Source organism: Condylura cristata, unplaced genomic scaffold (assembly GCF_000260355.1).
Source record: "Condylura cristata isolate star-nosed mole 26May11 unplaced genomic scaffold, ConCri1.0 scaffold00034, whole genome shotgun sequence".
Taxonomy (NCBI): domain Eukaryota; kingdom Metazoa; phylum Chordata; class Mammalia; order Eulipotyphla; family Talpidae; genus Condylura; species Condylura cristata.
The window spans coordinates 9,461,167-9,485,964 of record NW_004567135.1 but is presented as its reverse complement, the minus strand read 5'-3'; the positions used below and the strand labels follow the sequence as shown (position 1 = coordinate 9,485,964).

Genomic DNA, 24,798 nt, shown 5'->3' with positions numbered 1-24,798 from the left:
TCTCCACCTCTCTCCAGGGCCCCCCCCTCCCACCCCCACTTGTTAAGCTCCTTTGTTTTAATGCCTAAATACTTAACAGTCTATCTACTGATAGCCTTAGGGCCCAGGTACTGGACATAAATGATTTTTATGTTATGGCTGCTATTAATATATTCCTGTTTGTTTTGGCCTCAGAGTTATGGGTGCCATCTGCTTTGAACACTGCGTCGTAATAGTTGTATAACCTTTTCCAAGCACTGCAGCAGACTTGAATTTATAAGTGCCTGTGGAGTGAGAGGAGAGACAGGGGTTGACTTGAGCATGAACATTTAAAACAGAAGTTTTCTTCCCTAAAGGTCTGTTAGCTGATCTTCCCCGACATTCCCTGACAGGTCTTGTCCACATGTTCATTGACCAAGATTAATTATGAGGACAGGGCAAGATAGCAATATCAAGTTTTATGAAGAATGAAGTGATCCAACCTTGATTGATGTCAAACTGAATAAGTAATCCCACTTAATCATTTCAGACGTAGTTAGGAAGAACACACAGATTTAGAGCTGAACTTCTCTGCCACAAGGGGTCCAGTTAGTAATAGTTAGCACTTAAGAGGGATGCTGAGACCCTTAGCTGGATTAGGTTTTGAACACCTTCACACGGACTCTTGGTTATGTCCTTGGGAGGATCCCACGTATTCCTTTTACACAGAATCTTGACCAGCTCTCACAAGGTCATCAATCCAAACAAATTTCTGAGCAAAGTGACTAGAATATTCTAAATTCTCCCACACTGTGATAGAAGAGCTAAGGATGCATTGCTTGAAGGTAAGTTTTTAGGTTTTCCTGTTAAAGGACTTTCATAGTGTTTTCAAGTGGTTTTTCAAACTGTGTTCCATGGAGTCAGAGGGATTCCAACGAAGTGTGTCTGTAACGACTTGGTGCATGGAGAGAGGATTCTCACCCTCCCACCTCTGCTTTGGCCAGGACAGCGCTCTGCTGTAATCTGCCTTGTCTATTGGGCTTCTAAGGAAAGTTAAATGAGCCCTGATTCTTAGATAATTGGAAAACGATTGATTTAGTTCAACACTAAACTCTTCCAGAAGAAGATACTGAGAATGAGAGAGGCTTATACAATCTGCTCAAGTGGTCACCATCTGAGATGGGTCTAGAACATTGACCTCTTGCTTGCCATCCTGCTCTGACTAATGGATTCCTCAGGACAGCCTGGAGCACTATAAGTCTATGAGCACCAACCTCACACCTAAAAGGAAGCTTTAAAGGAAAAGGCTGTAGGACCCAGAGGTTAATCGGGCAGGCCCTGGGCTTGAACTTCCCTGGTTCATTTCTCTTCTTCATGCCTATTAGTTCCGTCCCTTTGCACCAGCTACTTAGCGGTCCTGGCCTCCTGCTTCTTCCTCTGTAAACTGGGGGTCGGTATGAAGAAGTCCCTCCATGCATGCGCAAGTATTGCATGCCGGGCTGTGTGGGACAGGTAGTAAATACTTAGTCAATGTTATCTTTGATTAAAGTTTCTATCACCAGGCTTTTTGAATCTCGAGCTTTCTGTCCTTTTTCCTTGGATTCATGGTCACTTTTGCTGCTTAGAACAACCAAGCTTGTGGGGGAAGAAGGGGTGATTCCTCATGTCTGTTAAAGCCATTATCACGTGGTGTGAGGAGTGAGCAGATAACTGAGAGCGAGGCCCGCTGTTCGGAAATGACTTGCTCAGACGTTGGGGTTTCCCAAATGGTGCACAAGCCCGGGAGAATGCCGTCTGGACTAGAACCACTTCTCCCTCATCTCTACGTAGTTAATAAAAGGCCGTGTTTACATTCTGTTTTCAGTGCACAATGTGTGGTACATTTGTTACAGGGCACCCCAGTGTAAACTGAGCCGCCTGTCGGTGGGGCCTCACCTGCGTGCTTAAAATTCAGTTGTACTGCAGACACACCCAAAAGGGTCAAAATGGGTTTATTCACAAAAGGGGAAAAGAAAAGGAAACAACAACTGGAATGTCTTACCGGCTGGGCTGACTTGGAGCTCTGGTAGCAAACTAACCGAAAGCCTCATGTCACATTGTCTGGAGAGTCATTTCCTGAGCGAGAGAGCGAGAGATGCAATGTCGCCCCACTTATCCCCCCAATGTCCCAGAATGCCTGCTTAGCTCCGCCCTTGGGTCCTTGCAGTTCTCTCCCTGGTACTGCTGGGAGTTGTAGTTTCCAATCACTGGAGTAGGGGGTGGAGTCCAGAAAGCTGGAGTAGGGGGTGGAGTCCACAAGACTCTGCAGAGTTCCTTTAGGACATCCTTCCCCTTAACACATTCAAGGTGTGGAGCCGCCATCACTCTGATCTGGAGGGACTGCATCCCTCTCCCCCCACAGGAAGTCCTGTTCCCACTTAGCCTCACCCCTGGGCCCCCTCTCCCAGCCAAGGTCAACTACGAATCTGTGTTGTCTTTGCAGACCTCCCTACTCTGGCTTCTCATGTAAATGGACTCATCCGAGCGTGGTCTCTGCCAGGCCTTCTTCACATAGCAGACTGTTTTCAAGGCTCACTCACTGGGTGGCATGCATAGGGGCTTCATTCCTTTTTATGAGCTCTGTGCTGTCCTTTGGTGAAAGCATCCAATCTCCCTCTCCACTCTCCATTCACCCTGAGGCTGTTGTAAGGCACTTTTCTCTTCCCCTTCTTGTACAAACCTTGGTCACTGGTGAGAGCGTTGGCCTGTAGTTCCATCTCTCACTAATTCTCAGGATGAGAGACCAAGGCAGAAGAAACCCAGCTTCCTGCTGTTCTTGTTGAGTCTATTCTGCCACTTTCACCCGTGCTTGGGTCCAGGTATGAGGGGGAAAGCTGCCGACCATTGCACAAAGAAGGAAGAGGCTTCAGCATCTAGGCAACTCAATAGGGTGTGTCCAGAACCCACGCGGCCGTGAGATGCTCTCCCGTCCCTGCGCCGCCTCTGCCAGCCTGTAGTCACACGTGCCTAGCCTAAAAGGGGTACCAGGTGATTCGTGGGTCCACTGGGCCTTGGTAACAATGTAGATGACTAATAACTAATGCAGATGACTAAGGCGATAGGTCAGCATCACTGCACCATGTGGCACTGTTGATGGGGCGCGTCCCCTCTGAACTGCAGAGATGAAACAAATCACACTGCCATACTAATCCGGCCCAATAATTCCTATTTTCAGCTTGGATCTAATGCTGAGGAATCTCTGGCATCCTTCCTTGGAATCAATTACAGTCAATTTCTTCTCATTTTACATCAGTTAAAGGGACATTGTCAAGATAAAATCTTGCCCAACAGAGATTTTTTTTGGGTTTAATTTCCTCACTCTCACAAACCAAGAACTTCATACATTATTTTGCCAAAACGTATTTTTTGAGCCAATTTTTTTTGGGCTGTCTTTATTTGGGCTTTGGTGAAAAAGGCAATAGCTACCTCTTTTTGGCTCCACATTGATGTGTTGTCTGCTCTAGCCATCCTCCATGATCCTCGGGTAGGCCCTGGAGCCTGCATTCTGTCCACATGCCCGGCCTAGGTGCTGGTGAGGCTGTATCTGTCTCGTTAGGGGCTTTTAGTTAGGGCTATCACCTGCCCAGGCATAGGCAGGGCCCAGCTGCCCAGGGGGTCTGGGAGGGCAGGCACCAGAGACCTGAAGGGCAGCAGGTTTCCATCAGGCCCAATGCACATTGCACAGGTCTGTGGTGTACCTGCAACGCTATAGGTCCAGGCATGCGAATTGACCTCAGAAAAACTGAACTCAGATAGCCAAGGCAGAAAGGATCAAACCGGTGCCAGAGACAATGTAGAGGGGGCTGGAGAGTTGGCAGAAGATAAGCCGGATGGGGACACGGCTCTGAGTTTAGGTCCTAAGGCAGAGGAGTCCCGACCTCTGCCCTCCCCTGGGTCCAGGCAAGAAGCCACAGGTGTGTGTGAGCCTCTGGAAGGTGAGCCAGGTCTCCACATGAGCCACTGAGCCCTAGACAAAGATGGATAGGCCTTTCCAGAGGTTATCGAAGGTGAATTGCCAACAAGAGAGTTTGTTCTGTGGTAGCCGAGGGACATAGGGCCCCCTGCCTGGCCTGCCTGCCCTTGCCCACTGCTGGCCCTTCCCCACTGGCAGACTCTTTCCGTATCAGGAAGATAGGAGATGATTCAAAGACACTGCTTCACTTCCTGGGGATCCTGCGAGGGGAATGCCATGTGTTCCCCACCCCCCAAGCCCCCAGCCCTCTGGCATAGGGCAAGTTGGGGCTGGCGACTCATAAGCTGGTCCGCTGACACGCAGAGGTGGAGCTGAGTGCTCCTGCTTAGGCCTTAGACAAGACAGCACATTCCTGCTTCCTCTCCCTCCTTCCTCATCCCCTCCATGTCCTCTGTTGAGACAAAAGAGAATTTAAGAATGAGCCTGAGTCATCTCTGTCCTTATTTTCTGTGGAGTTTGAAGACCAGCCTCCTTGGGCCCCCTTTCCGGCTCCGGCTCTGGAGGCACACCACCCCCTGGGGGACTCACGCCTCCGTGTCTGAGCAGAAGTCTGACACACTGGTCGGCGCCTCTGGCTTCCCAGGCGTGTGGCCACAGTCAGGAGCTGCTAGGCTAGTGACACTTCCCGACAGAGGCCTAGCCAGGATGGTCTTGGCAAATCCAAGCACCTCTGCTTTTCCTTTTTGGATGGAATCATCTGGAACCCAGGCTTCAGCCCAGGTTTGAGTCTGCAACTGAGGCAGCACCACAGTGAAAAGTTTTGCTCTTGGCTTCACCGCCTGGCTTAAAGGCCTGGCTCTGAGCTCAGTTTCCTCTCCGTGAGGTGGGGCCTAGGCCTTGTAGGAGGGTTACAAGCTTCCTTTGCATTATTGTGCATTAGAAGTTTAGAGGAGCAACTGGTCCCCAGAGCTGCTAAATAAGAAAGTTCTGGTACAAGATCATGTAGTGTGGGACAAAACTTCAGCTTTGGTGGTTCCTCTTTTGCCTTAGTGTCAGTCTCCTTCCTCTCTGGCCCCCTCCTCTCCCCCCCCCCCCCATCCTTTTACCCTCACCTGTATTCTGATGGTTCCAGAGTCCATGGTGTCAATTCTGGCTCTGGGAGGGGCACAGCTCTCATACCTCTTGGATTTCCTTCTACAGCAAGAAGAACTTTGGACCCCTTGGGAACTCACATGGCTCAGAGGCTCTCTTTGGGGCCCTTAATTTCCCTTTGAAATTGTGTCCGTTGGGTAGATCGCTAGGAGTAGAATCGCTGGATCCTATGGAAGCTCCAAGTTTAGCAGTTTGAGAAATCTCTAAACAGCTTTCTATGGATGGTTTCACTCTTAGCAGGAGCGTAAGAGACTGGGGGAAAAAGAAAGAGCAATCGTAATAAACTAAAAACAACATCAACGAACAACTATAAACCAGAGACATTCTACGGGGGTGGAGAGGGGAACAAGATCAAAACTGGGGCGGGAAGAGAGCACAGGACTGTGGTGATGGCACACGTGGGAAGCCCATGGGGGTCACAACTGAGATGAAAAAATGCACAAAATGAAGAATGGCGTAAAAATAATAATAATAAAAAAACATTAAAAAAAAAAGTTTCCTTGAAGAGTTCTCCAAATCCTATTCAGGATACCCTGAGAATTCTGGTCTCCCGGGCAAAGACAGGCTATGAGAGAGAAAGGGCTGCTCTGTGTGTGTGAGTGTGTGCTTGTGTGTGTGGGTAAAAAGGGCTAAGCTCCCAATGGAACTTGTCCTCTGCCCCTCTGTGCGGCGAGAGTCTGGGCAGGGTTGTGTAGAGGGACAGTGCCTGCTGGTGTGCCCGCTGCCAGGGGAGGTCAACTGCAGGCCCACCGCTCAGGAAGCTCCTCCTGTCCTCACCACCCACCCCTCTCTGCTTGAACGCCCCGGTTCCATCAGCATGCCATGGCGTCCAGCGTCACAGGCGGCTCCCACATCAACGGGTCACCGCTGTGTGGAGGACGCACTGTTGGGTGTCCTCCAGCCGGGAGGCCCAACCTTGAGTGTCGCAGGCACCCCAGGTTGTGTGTGGCAGGCACCCCAGGAGAATGGACTCCGTTGCTCTTGAAAGAGATTTTTTTAATGGCCTTCGCATCTTGGTTTTTCTTCCTTCCTTGCAAAACCTACCAAATGCATCTTCCCATCAACTGAAGTCACATTTAGGACAGCTGATGTTTCAGGGGAACTGACAAGCATGAAAAGCTGCGGGAGGCAGCTCTGTTATTAGGCGACAGTGTTTGTGGGTGTTCAGATGTGAATTAAAGCAATCCATTACACTTGTTTGGTGTCCATGGGGGCTGCCATATTTTTATGCAGAACTCGCGAGCGGAGACACAGTTCAGTGGTGTTTATTAGTGACCTTGTCTGTCCTCTGAGTTATGGACAGGCAGCTCAGAGCTTCGGGGGGCGGCGCGAGCAGGCAGCCGTGGCTTATGCTGCGCCATCTCCACGAGATGTTGCTGCCATCAAGGGCCTGGGTGTTGATGGAGGCAAAGTCAACGTGGCTTTTCACATCAGAAGTATTTATAGAAGTAGGTTCTGATTTATCAAACATGGAAGCCTTTGTGCCGGAAACAATAACACAAAGCAGGAAAAAGAGGCTCTGTCCCGCTCCCCCCCCCCGTGACAGCTTCCCCCCATGATGTTTTTGTTCGAGAGTCTTTGTGAAAGATGAAGGGTTTGCCATGGGGTCGAAAGGGTTTTATTTACTTATTTGTTTTATTTACTCATTTATTGGGCAGGAGGTTGTAGAGGGCATTTGATGTCTCTTTTCCTTGTACTCTCTTTTTTTTTTTAAGATTTATTTACTTATGCATACAGAGCTGGGGTACAGCCACAGGTGCAGGGGGGTGGTGAGAGGCTTCACCAGAGACAGAGTGGGGAGCAGAACAGGCAGACTGATGAAGCACACTGCTGAGAGGAGCAGCAGACTAGTGAGAGAGGTCTGTTGTGCCATGTGGATCACCTCCGGGTCAGGGGTCGAACTCACACTAAAGTGGTTTTAGCTTCTCAGTGCTGTGCTGCGCCACCAGGGAGGGTCCTTTTTTTTTTATTTGGGGGAATGTTGGCTTACAATATTGTATAAGGTTTAGGGGTATAGATTCATGCTTCTTCATTTTTAAAAAAGATTTTTATTTATTTGTGCATACAAGAACTGGGGTGCAGGCCAGAAGTGCAGGGGGTGAGAGGATTCACCAGAGACAGAGTGGGGAGCAGAACAGGTCGACTGACTGAAATACGCTGCTGAGGGGAGCAGCAGGCAGTGGGCAGGAAGGAGAGATCTACTGCACCACATGGGTCACCTTCCTGGCCAGGGATCGAACTCGTGCTTCAGTGGCTGCAGACAGTTTCATAGTGTTGTGCTTTCACCCGCTGCACCACCAAGGCGGCCCGATTCACACTTCTTCATAATCAAAGGGATTTAAACTGGAGGTGGGAGTGGAGGGAAATATCAAACCAGCCCCAGACACGGAAATATCAAACCAGCAGCAGCATCAAGTTGTGGGTGCAGTGACATCCTGAGCCCCTCCTTGGGGAGGGGGGTGTCTGCTGGTCTAGTCCACCTAGGGAGGGGCCCTCAGCTCCCTGGTTCTTGACTTATAGGGGACACAGGGCACTTGCAGGCAGCCCCTCTCTCAGCAAGTGGAGCCTAAGTGCTGTGTCCAGCGCCTCCCCCTTCTGGCTCCTGACACTGGTGCCACCTGACGCCGCATGATGCTACATGGTCCTCCCCGATGCACAGGCATTATGGGTGGCACAGCTCACCTGCGTGCTGCTGCCTGGGGTATCCGACACACCTGAACCCAGAACACTGATCCCCTCATCCCCTTAAGCCCTGGCTATTCTTCAATAAGAAAGTGATGAGTCCCCTTTCTGGGACTGAACTTGGCTTCCATTTCCCCACACTCCATGTCTCCTGGGTCTTCTGTCCTTGTGGGTCAAGGGCATTTTCTTCACGGCCTTGGCTGAGGGCCCTAACATATACTCTTCTGGGCAAAAATTCCCTGGCACTCTGGGCTAAAACAGTTGAGAACAGTAGTAGCAAAACCCCAGTCTCCCCTCATTGAACCACACACACCACCTGCAAGTCCAATTGGCAGCCACCACCTCACTCCAGCGATGAGGGCAACATGGCCCAGAAGCCCAGGAACCACGGCGAACGTAGCCTGAAGCACCACTAATGCAATATAATGTCCAACACCAGGTGGTGACGCTAATGCCCGAGCCACAGCTCCTGGCTAGACCGCACCCTTCTGGAAGCCTACTGGGAGAGGAGTTCCCATGGACAGAGATTAGGATGTCAGAGCATGTGGGGTAGTTCATGTTTTTCTCTGGAAAAACTTCCAGAAGGGGCAGGATGATTTTCTATAGAACATTTTAATAGGTTAGCTTTGTTATCTGGAGATCATTGATTTTTGAATAGTTACTATATGTTAGAACTTTGGACTATATCTGCTCTATTAATTCACTTTAGTCCTCACAAGAACCCTGCTGGCTATTATTGTGCCTGTTCAGCAGATGACGCACCTGAAGCTTGAGGAAGCTAATGGTGTACCTAGGCTCACAGGAGTGAGTGGCAAGGTCTAGCTAGACTCACACCCGGGCTCCTCCAGATCCAAGTTCCCTCTTCTGCACCTCTCTGGCCTGTAGAAGGGAGAATCTTTTCTCCGTATGAGGCCAGAGAATTGAGTTAGAACTATGAAGAGAAGAGCAGAGAAACAGACTCAAGCCACCTTAATGAAGAACTTTCTGGTAGAGTTGTCCAGGGATGGGAGGGACAACTCTGCACAGGTCTTCAGGCAGAGGAGATGATGTTGCTGGTGCCGTGGGGGTTATTTAACAGTAGAAGGGACATCAGATGACGTTTAGTGCTCCTTCTTGATCTGTTACTCTTTGCAGAGTGAACCTCCCAAAATACAAGTTCAAAGGGAGCCAGTATAATATGTGGGCCGATATCCAACCACTCTGAATTAATTTGAGGGCTAATTGTGCCACCTAGTGTTATTAAAGCTTGTAGTTTCTCATTCATTCATTCATTCACTCACTCACTTTTGCAACACATATTTCCTGAGTGTCTACTCTGGCTATGGAGTGGTGAATAACACAAGTAGCATCTCCAGAGATATCGCTCTTGTCTATGAACCAGAAAGGCAGAGGGATGTGCAGACGTGTGATTTTAATTGAGTGTAAGTAGAATTGAAAGTATAGGATGCTGTAGGAAACCAATTCAACTTTGTGGAAAGTGTTTTAGGAGCCAAGTAGGTGAAGGGAATAAGAGGAGAAAGACACCGAAGCCAAGGAAAGAGCTCTAGAGGCATGAGAAACTATGGCCCAGATTAGAAACTGCTAGTAGTGGACGCCTGGACTCCGGGTGCGAGCGCCCCCTGCTGGTACCTGGAGCTCTTTGCCAGGATGCTCGCGTCTGTTCCAAGGCAAGGTCTTCCTTTCTGCTGCTTCAAAACTTGCACCTCAAAGTCCTCAAAGGAGGTTGTTAACTCTGAAAATTTCACTGGATTTTTCTAAAGAAACGGGGAGACAGCTCTTTCTTCCAGTGGGTGTTATGCTTCAGCACTTGGATACAAGGCATGCTTGTGGCCCTGTTTCTTGGAGATTCTTGATTCTGCTCACATCATCGCCGTGTCCACTAGACTCACAGGGCAGGTCGGGTCGGGTGGGGGTCCTGGAAAACCATCATCTCTGTTTCTTCCAATTCCTTTCTTTCCCCTAGAAACCTCAACACAACCTCTCCTGGGTAGACACCTTCCCACCTCATCCAGACAGCACTGTGGTCCACCTCTGAACAACTTGGAAGCATTGGAATCCTAGTAGGGCCACAACCCAGATTCCACCTGGGATCCCATAATGTGTGTGCCTTCATCCCGGTGCAATAACAGACCCCCCAGAACATGGCAGGTGAGGGGATCATCTCATTTTCCTACCTCCAAGGCAGGACTGTACTTAAACCATCTCAGACAGATGGTTAACTGTCCTATTTTAAAAGATCTCCAGGGAGGACGATTTCACAATTCCCTGTGGCTGTCTGTTCTAGTATTTAATCATCTTCATTACCAGCAAGTTCTTCTTTATGCTGCATCTAAATCTCTTTGGTTGTGATTTAAGTCTCATTCCTTGAGGGCAGACACTGTGGATCTTCTGCTTTAGGGAAGGGGAGGATTATGGCCCCAATTCTGCAGCCTTGGAGATCATCTATTTTAGCACCTTTGAGGGGCTTATTCCGTTACTGGTAAGCATGGGGGGGTGTTGATCCCCTGGGGAGATCCCAGCTCCAAGACCTATGACTCCTCAATTAAATGAGCACTCTGTGCTATTCAGTACCCCATGGAGATAGTAATGCTTTGTTGTATGACAGTCTTGGAGATGTGAGAAGTGATGCCATGCAGACCTTCCCCCAGAATGCCATCTTCCCTTGGTCACGGAGAGTGGGGCTGTGAGGACGCAACAATTGGGCTGTCATCACTCAAGGTTGGGCCTTTCCAAGTCATTTGGATAGACGCTCTGGTCTTCTATTGGACAGAAGAGGGACAGTCACATTTTGTGGGGGCTGCCCTAGCCTCTAGCTCCTGATTGCTGAGAAAGTGAACTCCCAGAGGTAGACTAGGTTTTCCTACCCCCATTTCCATATCTTTAAAAACCCACTGGCCAAGGAAGGGTAAAACCCCATGTCATTATCATGTAACTCTTTAGTGACCTGCTACCTCTTTGTCCGAAGAAAACAGCTGTCACAGAGCAGCTACTTGCTGTGTAGACAGAAGGGTTAGCTCAGGATTCATGCCTGAGACTAGGGGGTTTCCAGGAACAAAGACAGATTCCATCCAAGAAGCAAGAGGATGATGAAAACAAAGTTCACTCACTCCTGATAGCTCCCCCCCTGCCAAATGCTCTGTATACTCCCTTTCGTAAGCAAGTGTGCGGGGAACCAGTTCGCTCCAGGCTGCATCCGTCATCAGCCTGCTTGCTTTAGGTGAGCTTGGTTCATCCCAGGTAAAGTTGGCTAAGCTGAGCACCGGCCTCACCTGCACATCGTGAATCCAGTCCAGTCCATGACTGCATCACGTCATGAGACAGATTAACCTCCCATTCCCTTGTATTCTCTTACCTCCTCAAGCTCTTTACCAGGAGACAGAAATAAAGACTTCGTTGTTATGCTAGCATGTGTGGAATTTTAATCTCCTGCACATGTAAATGTGAGATTGTCACATTTCTCTTGCTTCTGTTTCTGGTATCATCCAATACGGCACTGGGCCTGCAGTCTGTGGACAGCTTTACTTATCTTGTTCCAGAGTTAGCCAGGGGTTAAAGTGTATTAAAGACCCTTGAAATTGTTCAGAGTTATAGGGTACTGAGAAGGCGACAAACTGTGTGATTCCAACTATATGACATTCTGGAAAGGCGAAGCTATGGATTTGATCAACAGAGCAGTGCTTGATGGAGCGAAGGCATAAACACGTGCAGCACAGAGGACTTTGAGGACAGTGAAAGTGCTCTATGATATCACAGTGATGGAGATATGTCATTACACGTTTGTCCAAATCCACTGAGCATACAGCTCTGAGCATGATCTTTTAGGCAAATGATGGACTTTGGGCGATGATGTAGGCTCATCTTTGATAAAATATGCCTTGCTCTGCATGAATGGGGCAGTGCCTATGTGAGAAGTTTCTTCCCCTTCTCAGCATTATTGTAAACCTAGCACTGCTGCCCACCGCCCATTCTTGGAAAACAAAACAAAGGAAAGCAAATCAGCACTAACAACAACAACAAAAATAAAGGTCACTGGGTACATCAAAAATTGCCTTGGGCCTCTGAGGGGAGAGAAAGGGGGAATGTTCGGAGCCTGGTTGGACACGGCTAGGAAGGGGCGGTGCTCCCACTTTGTGCAGATTCGGTGGGGTATACAGTGACTATTACAGTGCTGTTGGGACTAAGGTCCGTTAGCTCAGGACTGGAGCTGTGCACACTTGATGAACAGTGCTGTTTTGAAATATTTGAGCCTTGCGTATAAGCTCCCACTACCCACAGCTTCGGGGCTGATCTCATCAGCCTCACCCATGGCCCTGGGAGCTTGTAAGAGAGAGCAGGACCTCAAGCTTCACCCCAGACTTACAGTCAGAATCTGTATTTTGAATCACCCCAAGTGATTCATCTGCACATCCCAGTTGAAGTGGGGTCCTTCCTGTTGGATTCTAGTACATGGTTCTAGACCAAGTCGTGCAGAACAGTGTTTCCTTGGGACCAGCCACTCCGCTTTTTGATTATTTTGTTCTCATTCAAGCATCCAGCTCTTTCCACTCTCACCTTGCCCCAGGGCCCCCAAGGGCCCCAGACAGGCAGACAAATAATAACAAAGACTCTACTCTCAGTCTGACCCAGATCCCTTACATATGGGAGAAAGTAAACATGAGGAAATAATTCCCGTTAAATCGTGACTTAGAAATTCAGGGCTCTTTCCAGAGGGATATTGTACTCTAAAAGATTTCTGTTTGTAGAAATTGTAAAAATCGAGTCCCTCAGGCATCTGATGGATACTGCAGAGACCTGGGGGAACTGTGATGCTGTGTGGGTGGCCTCTGCCTCTAACTCCATGACACCCTACTGAGAAGGTGGCTCTTAAAACCTCTCAGTCTCCCAAGTCCTCACAGGCACTCAATTCTTACTGCTGCATTTCAGAGACTTCTTTCTCATTGATATTATTTTGATATATTTTAAAAAGCCATTTTTAAAATAAGCAATGAGGGCCCTCCCTGGTGGTGCAGTGGGCTAAAGAGCAGCACTGCAAGCCAGCCTCAGTGTGAGTTCGATCCCTGCCCCGGAGGTAACCCACAAGGCGCGGCAGACCTCTCCTGTTTCCCCTCAGCAGTGTACTTGGTCAGTCTGCCTGTTCTGCTCCCCACTCTGTTTCTGGTGAATCTTCTTACCACCCCTGCACCTCTGGCCTGTACCTCAGTTCTGTGTGCATAAATAATCTTTAAAAAAAAAAAACAATGAATTTTAGGAGGGGGCTTGATCAAAGGAGCATAAAAGAAGAGAATTCTTTAGCTATGATTCAGGAGCTGCTTCTTGAGATAGCTGGACCCTGCTTCATAGGGTATTGTAGCTGGGCTGTGGTTACTAATATCCCCTCAAGTATCTCTTTTCTTTTCAGTTATTGTAGGAACAGATTTGACTTGCATGGTGTTGGTCATTTGCATTGCTTGGTCATTTGCATTGCTTGATCTGATTTTTCTCATTCAATTACTTCCCAGAGAGTCAACCCAACATCACAGAAACTTGCTGGTGTCCAGACCCCTGGTATTTTCAGGGAAGAAATTCCTAAACATGAATTTTTGTCAATAAGAGCTTGTAAAAGACAGATGTTGGGGAAAGGAAATGGGAAAATCCAGGTGTTCCAGATGGGACAATGGCAAATGCAAGGCTTGCGAATGTTATGTAAGTAAACAGAGCTTTTATAGGTAGGAAATTGCAAAAGACAGATGTTGAGAGTGATGGTCGATGTGGCCAACTGTCAGCCCCTTGCAGATCATGGGAGCCTCTTTCTAGAAAAATAAGGTCTCAGACTTCCCTGCAGAGTCCTAGCCTTCTAGTGGCAATCCTTTTGGCTAGGGAACCCGCTAAAAATGATGAGAGGACAGGAGAAGCAAGGTCCCCTTAAGATAATCTTCCAGGGTAATTTACCAGGGAGCTTTTTCAGGAACATTAGCCACCAGCTCCAGGCCAGCCCTCCCTGGGCTGATTGGGGGAGGTAGGGCAGGTCTCCCGCTTCTGAAATATCTCCTGTACCAGCCTGCAACGCTCCTGAAACAGCACCGTTAGCAATTTATTCCTCTGGACCAGCTCCCTGCCACCTCCAGGGATGGACAGAACATTCACCGATCAAATGTTATCTTAGCACTTACTGTGAGTCCATCTCTGCTCTTGGTAAGGGAAGGTTAGAGGCGGGCAGACCGTGGTTCTTACCCTGGACATACTCAAAGTCTAGTTGAAGACAGGAAGTGAACAGATAAATAAGCAATAATGAGCAATACAACTGGCGCTTTGACACAGGCCAATATAAGGCTCTTGGAGGGTCCAGAGGAAGAGGCATCTCACCCACCCAGATGGAGCTAAGGGCGCTTCAAGGATATAACTCTTGAGTTAAGTCTTGTTAGTAGGAGTCTGCCAGGACCACAATGAAAGCTTTGGAATTGTGGTTGATGAAATTTAGGTGAGTTTGGGAATGATTAGGCACTTACCCCAGGGTGTCAAGAACGATGTCTAATTCCACCTTCTTGGAAATAAACACCCTGATATGACTCCCCATTTACTTAGCAAGCATTGCACAGTTCTGTTTCATTTTATACTCAGAACCTTCTCCTTGTGGGTTTCCCTGGTGTATGGCTGAGGGCACTGATATGCAAAGAATCCAAGCGATATAGCAAAAGTTACACCAATAGGTAGAAACACATACAAGCCCTGAACCCATGGTTCATTCTAACACCTAACACTTTTGATTTCTAGACTGTAAATAAAAACAAGACAGAATCAGATCTGCCCACTTAATCCTGACTGAAAGTTAGAAGTGAAAGCATTTTCTTTTACTGAGGCTGAGAACATTCAATTTCAGGTGGTTGGGAGGGAAGATACTGGCAGTGAAGTCTTAGTGTCTGCTCTGTTTGACCTTCCTGGATTGAAAAAGATACTTAAAAGGTGAACAATTCTGGGTCCAAAAAGACCCCTCAGGAGTATTTAGATTGCTGAGTTGCTAGGGAGGTTCTCTCTACCCTTTGGGATCACGTGGCCTGCATTTCTTTTTCTTTCTTTTTAAAAAAGATTTATTTTATTTATTTATGCAAGAACTGGAGTACAGGCTAGAGGTGTGGAGGTGGTGAGAGGATTCACCAGAGACAGGGTGGGGAGCAGAACAGGTGAGTCTATTGAAATGCACTGCTGAGGGGAGCAGCAGGTAGGATAGGAGAGGTCTGCTGCGCTATGTGGATCAGTTCCCTAGCTGGGGATGGAATCCATGCTGAAGGGGCTGCAGAGAGCTTCATAGTGCCAAGACTTAATCACTTATGCCACAAGGGAGGTCCTACATTTCTTTTTTTCTGTGGAGTTCAAGATGAAAAACCATGAGAAGAGAGGCAAATTGTTCAAATTCATGCTGGAAGAAGACAGAGTGAGAATGAGAAACAAAGATGTGCGTTTGCTGCTCAGATTGCACGGCTGTGCCCATCACCCGCTCTTAGTTCCTCTTCCTGCTTCCCCAACAGGCACCGATGCTCAGAGGAAGGGCCAGGCCAGGGCCTCCCAGGCTGGGCCGCCCAATACCGTGGCCTGTGATGAGCTGGGAGTCACCACATGGCTTTACTTGCATGTCTCCCAGAGAGAGTTCTGGAAAAATCTGTGCCTCTTCATGCATTTTCAAGTTGACATGGGAAAGTGTTCATGATAAGGATAAATGGCTAAGTGATGCAATTTCTGGGGCTTTCTAGATCTTGATAGTTTAAAATAAAATAAAATGTTTGCCTCACTCCTTAAAAAGTTTCCAATGAAACATAAACACCAGAGTTATTCGTGAATTTCTATTATCCATTCAAAAATATAAAAAAGATCTTTTTTTAAAACAAAGATTTTGTATCATTTCTGTTTCTTCTTGAAAACATATTTCCATCCCATTTCCTCCATCAAATTTTACCTTATACAATGTATTTTTATGCTTCAGTGTCTTTCATTGATCGTATTATTATAGTACTCTGTAACAAAAAAGGTTTATAGATTCAAATTTATAAAATTTCCTGTGACAATAAGGCTTTGTACTATAAATTTCTTTTGGACTGAATTATCATTGCAAATATTATTATCGTACAATTGAGCAAAACACCATAAATACATTATAGGCTTTTGAAAGCAGTTATTGATATAAAATTTAAATGACTTTGGAAAAATGGTTCTTGAAAAGATGGACAATTGGAGGGATGTGATGTCTAGCTTTCCAGACAGCTGTATGGCCAGTATTACTTTGTTTGGTGCCTTGAAGGTACTCACAACAGGTAAATGGTCCATGCAAGGATGGTGGGGAGTTGGTGATGAAGGAAGCACCCCTTTTCTTTCATGTGGGGGAAGCTATGTAAAGTCAGAAGAGAAATGAAAAGTAGCCTCTGGCTGGGTTTCCCTCGACCAGTGCTATGTGGTAGAGTACAGATGAAAGCTGAGGTCTTGGAAACTGACTCCCTTAAAACCATCCATCTATCAGGGAGTTACTCAGACAACAGTTTGAAGATGCAATTCCCCTCCATCCGGACCGTATCTGACGACAGAGGTTGTATAGCTTGTGTCACATTCCAAACACTTTTCAAGCCTACTTGGGAATTGTTAACATGTCCTTGATTCAGACACAGAAGAAGAGATGCATAAGCTATTCAATATAAAAATAGGCATCATCCTACCTTTATATTTGACAGATTTTAAGAGAGAAATATGTTTTAAGGGAGTTTGTCTATAGAATCAGCTGAAATGGATATTGTCATTGATTTGTCTAGAATAAAATCTACCATATGTTACATAAATTGTATATGGTCTCAATACCACAACATCAGAAGATCATTATGGTTGCAACCTCTCCTCATAGGAATTAGAATCATTGACTGACTTTATACTGATTGTGATGGAAACCAATTCAACAAATCAGGACTTGGCAAATCTCTAATCATACACATATCCCAGACACAGAATTGTGGATTTACACCAACTTGTTAGGGCATACAACGTTAAATGTTGGCCATCACTTCTAAGTCTTGGGGCTTATGCCGATAAACATGCCCAGAGGGTTAGCCATAACATCAGGAGTATGTGGAAGGGGAGAGAGGAACAGCATCACAGCAGAACTTTCCTCACCTCGACTTGGAACTGACATGCCACTTCTACTTACACTTCATTGGTCAGAAGAACAGAATACCCAAATACAGAGGTTTTGGGAAGTACACTTTCCCATGGGTGCAGAATGGGAAACCAACATTCTCAGAACTACACAACAGTAGACGCTGATGTGGGTGCCATTTTATACACATCATTGGTCAATTTAGAAACAGAATGATTACCAAGGGTTGGTGACTCATAAAATAATAAGGTTATATTTATTGCAAAAAAGCACTATCTACTTAAGTTGGAGTGAACACGAGGATAGCAAATTTGAATCTGATATGTAACAAGGCAAAATGATAAACTTTGAAAGAATGGAACTTGTCTCGATTATGACTTTGACCTAAATTCTTTCTATGAAGGGTCATATGAAGACGTGGTTGGAAGTGTCCTGTCATACTTGAAAACCTGTCCAGTTCTCGGTTCCATCAGGCTCCCTGTGGCTGCTGAATGGACATCATTTGACAAGTTAATGATAATCATCACTAAGATTGTTTTTGTGGGCCATGCCAGCCCCTCAACATTGCTTTATCTAAAATTTTACCTATATACATTTGGGGGCATTGATCTCACTGTTGGGGGTGGGTAATGATTATAACTTCTCTCCCCACCCATCCTTGAAACTTGGAAAATTGTCTTTGAGTAACTTAAAAGAGAGAGTGACTAAGCTACCTCTGGTATCAAGTGTAATTAGTTATAGGGCATTTGGGTTTTACTTTCTGAATTATCATCGCAAATATTATTATTGTACAATTGAGCAAAACACCATAAATACATTATAGGCTTTTGAAAGCAGTTATTGGTATAAAATTTAAATGACTTTGGAAATATATATATATACACACACACACACACATATATATATATATTTCTGAGAATGCAAATATTTGGAGTTTTTCCTATCGGCGTAGTCTAGAAAGAGTTAACCCGACCAATGTCAGGAAAGGAAGCAGACATTTTGAAGGCTAAAAATCTCTAATCTAATTGTAGGAAAGCAAGCTGGAAATTAAAGGTATGGAATTCTAAGAGGGTATGTGCAAAGCGACCATTCAGGAAAGAATAAGCAAGGGCACAAATATGGACAAAAGATAAGTCGGATAAGAACTAGGCCCAGAGAGAGCAAACAGCTTAGACTGAACTCCAGCTGACAGAGCAAAGGAAAGTTGAATTACCAAGAGTTAGATCAGTGGGAGGGCTGTGAATTGAATAAGAGAGATGATAGCTGATCTCTGATGGCCTGAGAAAGCTTACTGTCAGGATCATGTTTTGAAGATAAATGAGAACTTACAATGCATCCAAGAATACGAGGAGAGGAAAGAACATGTATAAAGCTGGTTAGAAGAGGAAAACTTGGCAATATCTACTGAAAAGAACTTTGCCAGCTTCCTTTGAGAAGGAAGGAATATTTCCCATGTGGCTCCAGTGAATACCTGTTGAATTAGCCTGGAAAAGTTAAGAAGGCAAGGGAGTTAGGAAGGCTGGGTAGCAGAAGGAAGCGGGATTTATCAGTCAGGTAAACGTCTACCCAGCTGAATTGGTATGGCCAAGTCACTTAATGTCTCCAGGCATTTACTTTCTCTCATTTAAATGGGGATAGCATTTAACCAGGGAGTTGCTTTAAGTGTGACATTGAGTATTGAAGGCAAGCTGTGCCTTCAGGAGGCCAGCACTACTCTGGACTTATTTACCACTGGGGTCTTACCACATGTCCACAGTTTCTATGGTATAAATGGAGAAAGAGAAGAAGAAAGAGCAAGAGGAAAGGGACATTGGTAAGTTAGGGGTAATTTGAAGGTTGAATGATGACCCCCCCCCCCCAAATATGTCCATGTCTTATTCTCCAAAACCCATGGATGTTATCTTATTTGGAAAAAGTTTTTTAGATGTCATTAATTTAAGAATCTTGAGGTGAAGACATTCTAGATTACACATTGAGCCCTGAATGTCCTTAAGAATGTTCTTTAAAATGAGAGGCAGAGGGAGATATGACAGCCAAAAGAAGAGTAGCTTCGTCTCTGGAGCCTTGGAAGGGGGCCACAGCCTGCTGGAGTTGGGATTTTTAGCCTCCAAAACTGTGAGAAATGAGTAGATGTTGTTTGAAACCATTGCCTCAGTAGAAGTGTTAAACAGCAGGCCTAGGACACAGGTGAATGGCTTTCCCTTCATGATGCCCTTGAGCACCTCAAATACTGGAGCAAATCCTTTCAGGCATTAACATATCACCAGGACCATACATATAAGGAAATAATTGTAATGATTCAGCTCTTCTCCGGGTATCTACTTCTCTTTGCAAAGAGTGACAGGAAGTGAGGTCGTGTGGTCCCATGTTACAGATGAGTAAACAGGGGGTTCAGGCTGGTTACATGACTTAGCCTGGACTGTTGACTTGCTGAGCTAGAAAGAGAGCAGCAGACTTTGGACTTACAAGTGATGTAAGAATTCTCTCAGCAGCACAGCCTGCCTGCGATCAGTTCATCCAACATCTTGCTGCTTTCTGTCTTTGGGGGTGAAGGATTGCTGAAAGTCGCAAGGGCAGCCATCACCACACTGTCATTTTCTCAGCAATTTGAGGTTGCTGTAGAATGGGTATTGAATTCGCTTCACATTCCACGTATTCCTGTCTCCCTGTGGGAATGAAATTGGGGATGAGCTGCCAGGAGAATTTTCCTTAAGTGCAATATATAGCCACAACCCAGAGAGTTGGCAGGGAGCTGATCTGTCCCAGACAAGTAGATGAGGAGGAGTTTTCAGTGTGATCCAGGGATGAGCTGTGCCAGAGGTGGTTCTTTTGTACTGATGGGGGCTGGCTGTTAGCAGGGTCTTTCAAAAAAAAGAAAAAAAAAAGGAGGGGGTTACTCTCTACCTTTGTCAGTACTGCTCTCTGAATTGTCAAGCAAGGGATTGTTATTGAACTTCTCTCCTCTCCCTTCCATTTTAGTTCTTATCTCAAACATCCTGTGTAGGAGTGGATTGTGCACAGCCTCTGGGCTTGCATAGATTTCAGGTTAAGTCCTCATTTTATAACTTACTGACCCTGCAATTTTGGGCAAGAAAGTTAATCAGTAGCTACCATTTTCCACCTGTGAAATGGGTGTGGCCTCTTTGGCAGGTGGAGGTAGAGTCAGAGCATATAGTAGACACACACAAGTTTCCCCCATCCCACCTGTTCTCAGCCCTCCTCTTTTTTTCCTTCTCTCCCCCCCACTCTCCACTCCTCATGCTGGTGCCTCAGATCTATGGTCAGTTTTCAAAGGGTGGTTTTAAAGTCTGTCTTTACCTGACCCTTAGTTTGGTTTCTCTAAATTCCACATGTAAGTGACACCATCTGGTGTTTATCTTTCTCCTTCTGGCTTATTTTGCTTAGCATAATCCTTCCAGCATCATCTATATTGCTGCAAATGAAACGAATTTATCTTTTTGATCGCTGAGTAGTATTCCATTGTGGATATAAATCACGTCTTCTTGATCCATTCATCTGTTCTGGGACATTTAGTTTGTTTCCATATCTTGGCTCTTGTAAATAGTGCTGAGTGAGTAAAGGAGGACAGGTTTCCTTTCAAAAAGAAAAGTGTTTTTGTGCTCTTTGGGTAGATAGCTAGGAGTGGAACTGCTGGGTTGTTTGGCAGGTCCATTTTTGAAAAAGATTTATTTATGCATGCATACAAGAACTGGGATACAGGCCAGAGGTGCGGGGGTGAAAGGATCACCAGGGACAGAGTGGGGAGCAGAACAGGCAGAAGGACTGAAATACACTGCTGACGGGAGCAGCGGGCGAGACAGGAGAGGTCTGCTGTGCCGTGTGGGTCAGCTCCCTGGCCAGGAATCGAACTTGTGCCAAGGCAGCTGCAGCCAGCTTCATAGTGCTACACTTTAACCCACTGAGCATTTAGTGCTGAGTGGTGGGAGGGGCAGCGAAGAGGGAGCCCCTGGGGCAGTGTGGTGGTAGAGGTACTGCATCTGGCCAGGTGTGGGGTGAGCCTCCTGACTGGGGCAGCTGCCTACAGAGAGAAGAGCCTGCCTGCCTTTTGAAACCTTAAACCAGAAAAGAAAAGAAGAAAAATTTACTGGTAATCCTACCTCCTAGTGAGTTATTGCCAATACTTTGTGAACTCTTGTTAGTCTTTTTCCTAGTTTAAATATGCACCTTTAAAAGAAAAATGGAATGATAGCATACAACCTGTTTTGCTTTTAGTATTCTCTTTCCCTTGTCATGGAATACCAGGGCTTGCTGCTGCTCACACCTTCTGTAGGAATCCACAGCATGGATTCCATGAACTTGGATGTGCCCAATTTTATCTCTCCAGTGTAACCCATACACTCTGAAGACAGAGTGCTGGCTTTAAGTCCCAGGTCCTCTAACAATTACTAGGTGTGAAAACTGGGACAAGTAGACCATGCTGTGCCTTCTTCACCTATAAAACAGGGAGAATAACCCTGCCCTATTAGGGTTGTTCTGAGGAGTAAACCATATATCTATGTGGCTAATCTCAAAGTTGTTGTTTAGCCAACCATTTCTGTTGGATATCTACATGGGCTCCAAGTTTTTCACTATTTTTTTTTAACATTTATTTACTTGTTTATTTATACAGAACTAGGGTAGGGTACAGTGGGTGAGAGGATCCACCAGAGACAGAGTGGGGAGCAGAACAGGCAGACTGACAGAGTACACTGCTGAGGGGAGCAGCGGGAGGGTCAGGAGAGGTCTGCCACGCCATGTGGGTCAGCTCCCTGGCCGGGGATTGAACTTGTGCTGCAGTGGCTGCAGATAGCTTCGAAGTGCTGGACTTTAACTCCTCGCACCACCAGGGAGGGCCCACATTTTTCATTCTTACAAATATACTTCATTAACAAATTCAGTGTACTCTTAATTGCTTCTAAAGGAAAGAGTTGTGGTCACATTGAGAAATCTTTTCCAGAGTGAATCATGCATTCACCACGCGTTGAGTATCCATATGTACAAAGCATTATTCTATATACACAAAGAAAATGAACACAGTTCTCTTCCCCGAGACAATTAAAACATAGTGTGGGGGACAGGGAAAATGCACATTCACGTCAAATACAATACTATGCGGAAATACAGTGATGTAGAAAGAATGGACATGCAAAGAACTCTGACAGAGGGAGGAAGAAAAGGTATCTATGGCTAGGGAATCCTATCGTGCAAGGAAAGAGAAAGACTTTCACTTTTGCTTCTACCACTTCCTAAACCCCGTATCAGAACTCAGTATGGTTTCTGCTTGTCATGTTGAGAATGTGTTACCTTGAAAGAGAACACCAAGGGCCGTGTTCCAAAGTTAGGAGCTGAGATATGGGCGTACGTTGCAAGACCAAATATTTAGGAAATACCCTTTTCTGGAAAGGAAAGAACACATTTTTACAGTTGAAAAGAGAAGTGAAAAATGAAACTGAAGCAGCATAAAAGTAATATTTACATGCTAGATTTATACAGTGCCTACCTTTAGCAAAGTCTGCTTATAAATCCAGCATGTGACCCCCCCTAACTCGATACACTGCTCTCAACCGGCTAGCTCTTTGTGGGTTCTCTGTGGCACATTTTGTAACATTTTGCTGTCTTTTGAACTGTGCATTCCCCTCCTTTGCCTTCAGTTCATCCAGTCACTCCAGCTCTAGTAGGACGCTGATCTGACCTGAGTTTGGAGTCAGACAGTCCTGGAGGTCCAAGCTTCTTAGTTTACCAGCTGGGTGACTCTGCACATTTAACTGAAGTCTCAGTTTTCATGCCCATGGAATTGGGATAATATCAACAGTGATATTTACCTTATTGGGTGGTGCTGAGAATTAAATGAGGAACGTCTGTAAAGCACATTACAAGCCACAGTAGAAGCCCTCAAAATGTTACTTGTTATTACCACTCCTGTAGTCCAGTGTGCAAGGGATGCAGGCCAATATTAACAGTAGTTTAAACAATCAAGGACGCCGGCTGGCTTCTTGAAACACGGATCTACGAAGCATCCTGGAGCTAAATGGAAGGATACTCGGATCTGTGCCATTTCTGATTTTTCTCTATTAGGTTGAAAATTGAGCATGGACACATCAGAATGGTAAAGTAGCCAGATTTTCTTGTAACAGCAAAATTTGGACCGCAGTCCACGGTAGAATAAAGACAACGTTTAAGCTTAATACCTTTCCCAGGGGCACTTGCATTTTAAACTGGGGCCAAGACCATCAGCCAAAGGAATGAAGCAGGAGTGAGGTTTCAGATATCAGCCAGGGGACACAGGGAAGCTTTTCGATGCATTGAACTGTAGCATTTTAAAACCACCTCCAATGTATCTCCTGCCTCTTTCTTTAAACTTTTCCTTGAACGTATCTATTATATGCCTACTGTTTATGCACTTGGGATATACTGGTGAACCAAAAAGACAAAGATCCCTGCCTTCATGGACTTTACATGTTACTGGGGGATACAGACTGCGAACAACCGATTGAAGTACAGAGTGTGTGGTTTTTTGTGGGGTTTACATACAATGGAAAAAGTAGAGAAAGGGGGGGAGAGGAGGACTGGGTGGCATGGGTAGGGTGCAGTATAAAATTGGGTATTCAGAGCCAGGTTCACTGGGAAAGTGAGATTTGAACAGTCTTGAAGGAAGTGCAGGGAATTCCTCAAGTGGATGTCGGAGGAGAGTGTCCTAGTAGTGGGGGTGGCCAGAGAAGAGGACTCATGGTATCTCTCTCTCTCTCACACACACACACACACACACGTGTGTGTGCAGGTGCACACACACAGAGGGGTCATTTCTGCAGTGTTGGGAGAACCAAAAGGGAGTGAGTGTTACTGGAGCAAGTGGGAGAGCGAGAGGTGACCTAAGAGAAGCTGAGTATGGCTGTCCCTGGTGGGTTTCTACCGCCAACTGTAAGAACCTTGGCTTTTACCATGCGCAATGGGGAAAACTTGGAGGATTTTGAGCAGAGCACTGTGATACGACATTCTGAGTAGATGGCTACTCTGTTGAGGAAGGGTGGTGGTGGTGGGGGGAGGATAGACCAGCTATTGCAGCCACCCTGGTGAAAGAAGAAATTGGGGGCTGAGAGGAGAAACTGCGACGTGGTCACATTTGGGATGACTCTGAAGGCAGCGCCAACCCCATTTCCTGAAGGCCTAGATGTGGGAGGGTGGGAGAAAGGAGCCAAGAATGATGGCAGGTTTTTTGGCTCCGTCAACAGAGATGGGAAAGGCTGTGCTGTGCGAGCGAGGATCTGCTTTTACACAGAAGATGAAAAATCTAGTGTTTGGGGACGTCGGGTTTGAGATAGCTATTAGCCGCCCAAGTGGAGACTGGGGTTGGCTGTCTATCCTGGCATGCGGGGAGAGACTTCTGGGCGAGAGAAACACATTTGTACCGAGTTGCTGAAAGTCCCCGAGATGGCTACGATTACTTAGCGGGTGAGATGAGCGTGCACGGTGAGCTGAGGTCGTCTGCGGGCAGGCGGGCAGTGGTTTTCCCGAAAGCAGTCACAGGCGCCTCTGGTAGCGCTCAGGAGGAGCCCGGGCCTGCAGGGGGTGCTCTGGAACTTGAGTGGCTGCAAGGAGTGATGGAGAGAAACGCCAGCTTCTCGGCGAAGGAGAGGCGCTCAGCAGAATCCTGCTGGAGTGGCGGAAATAATTAAGGAAAGTAGGTAAGGATTGCCTAGTAGCACACGTGCCCGGCTGCCTCCAAGGAATCAGAAAACCTGGGTCTCCTAATCTGTTCAGACATCTGGGCACCACCGCCTCGCCGACTTGGCCCCGCCTCTCCGGCCCTTCCTCCCGCTCCCTCCCCTCTTCCCGTCTTCCAGTCTATCTGTCACTTCCACGGCCGCTCCGGCGCAACCCGATCGCCCAGAACCGCGGCTTCGGGGGCCGTCTGTGCCGCGGCCCGACCCGCACCGGGACTCGGGGC

The 24,798-nt window shown here is 46.6% G+C and overlaps 1 long non-coding RNA gene across 2 annotated transcripts; it reads right to left on the bottom strand.

Annotated features, from left to right (window-relative positions):
* Positions 1-17,785: 17,785 nt before the first annotated feature.
* On the bottom strand, positions 17,786-24,555 carry LOC105854321. 2 transcript variants are annotated; one of them, XR_001146012.1, is made up of 3 exons: positions 24,260-24,555; positions 22,158-22,249; positions 17,786-19,714 (listed from the first exon to the last, which is right to left on the bottom strand). It is a non-coding gene; the product is annotated as an uncharacterized LOC105854321 (long non-coding RNA). The 2 variants fall into 2 exon arrangements; XR_001146013.1 differs by having other exon boundaries at positions 17,786-19,519.
* Between the last annotated feature and the right edge of the window lie 243 nt (positions 24,556-24,798).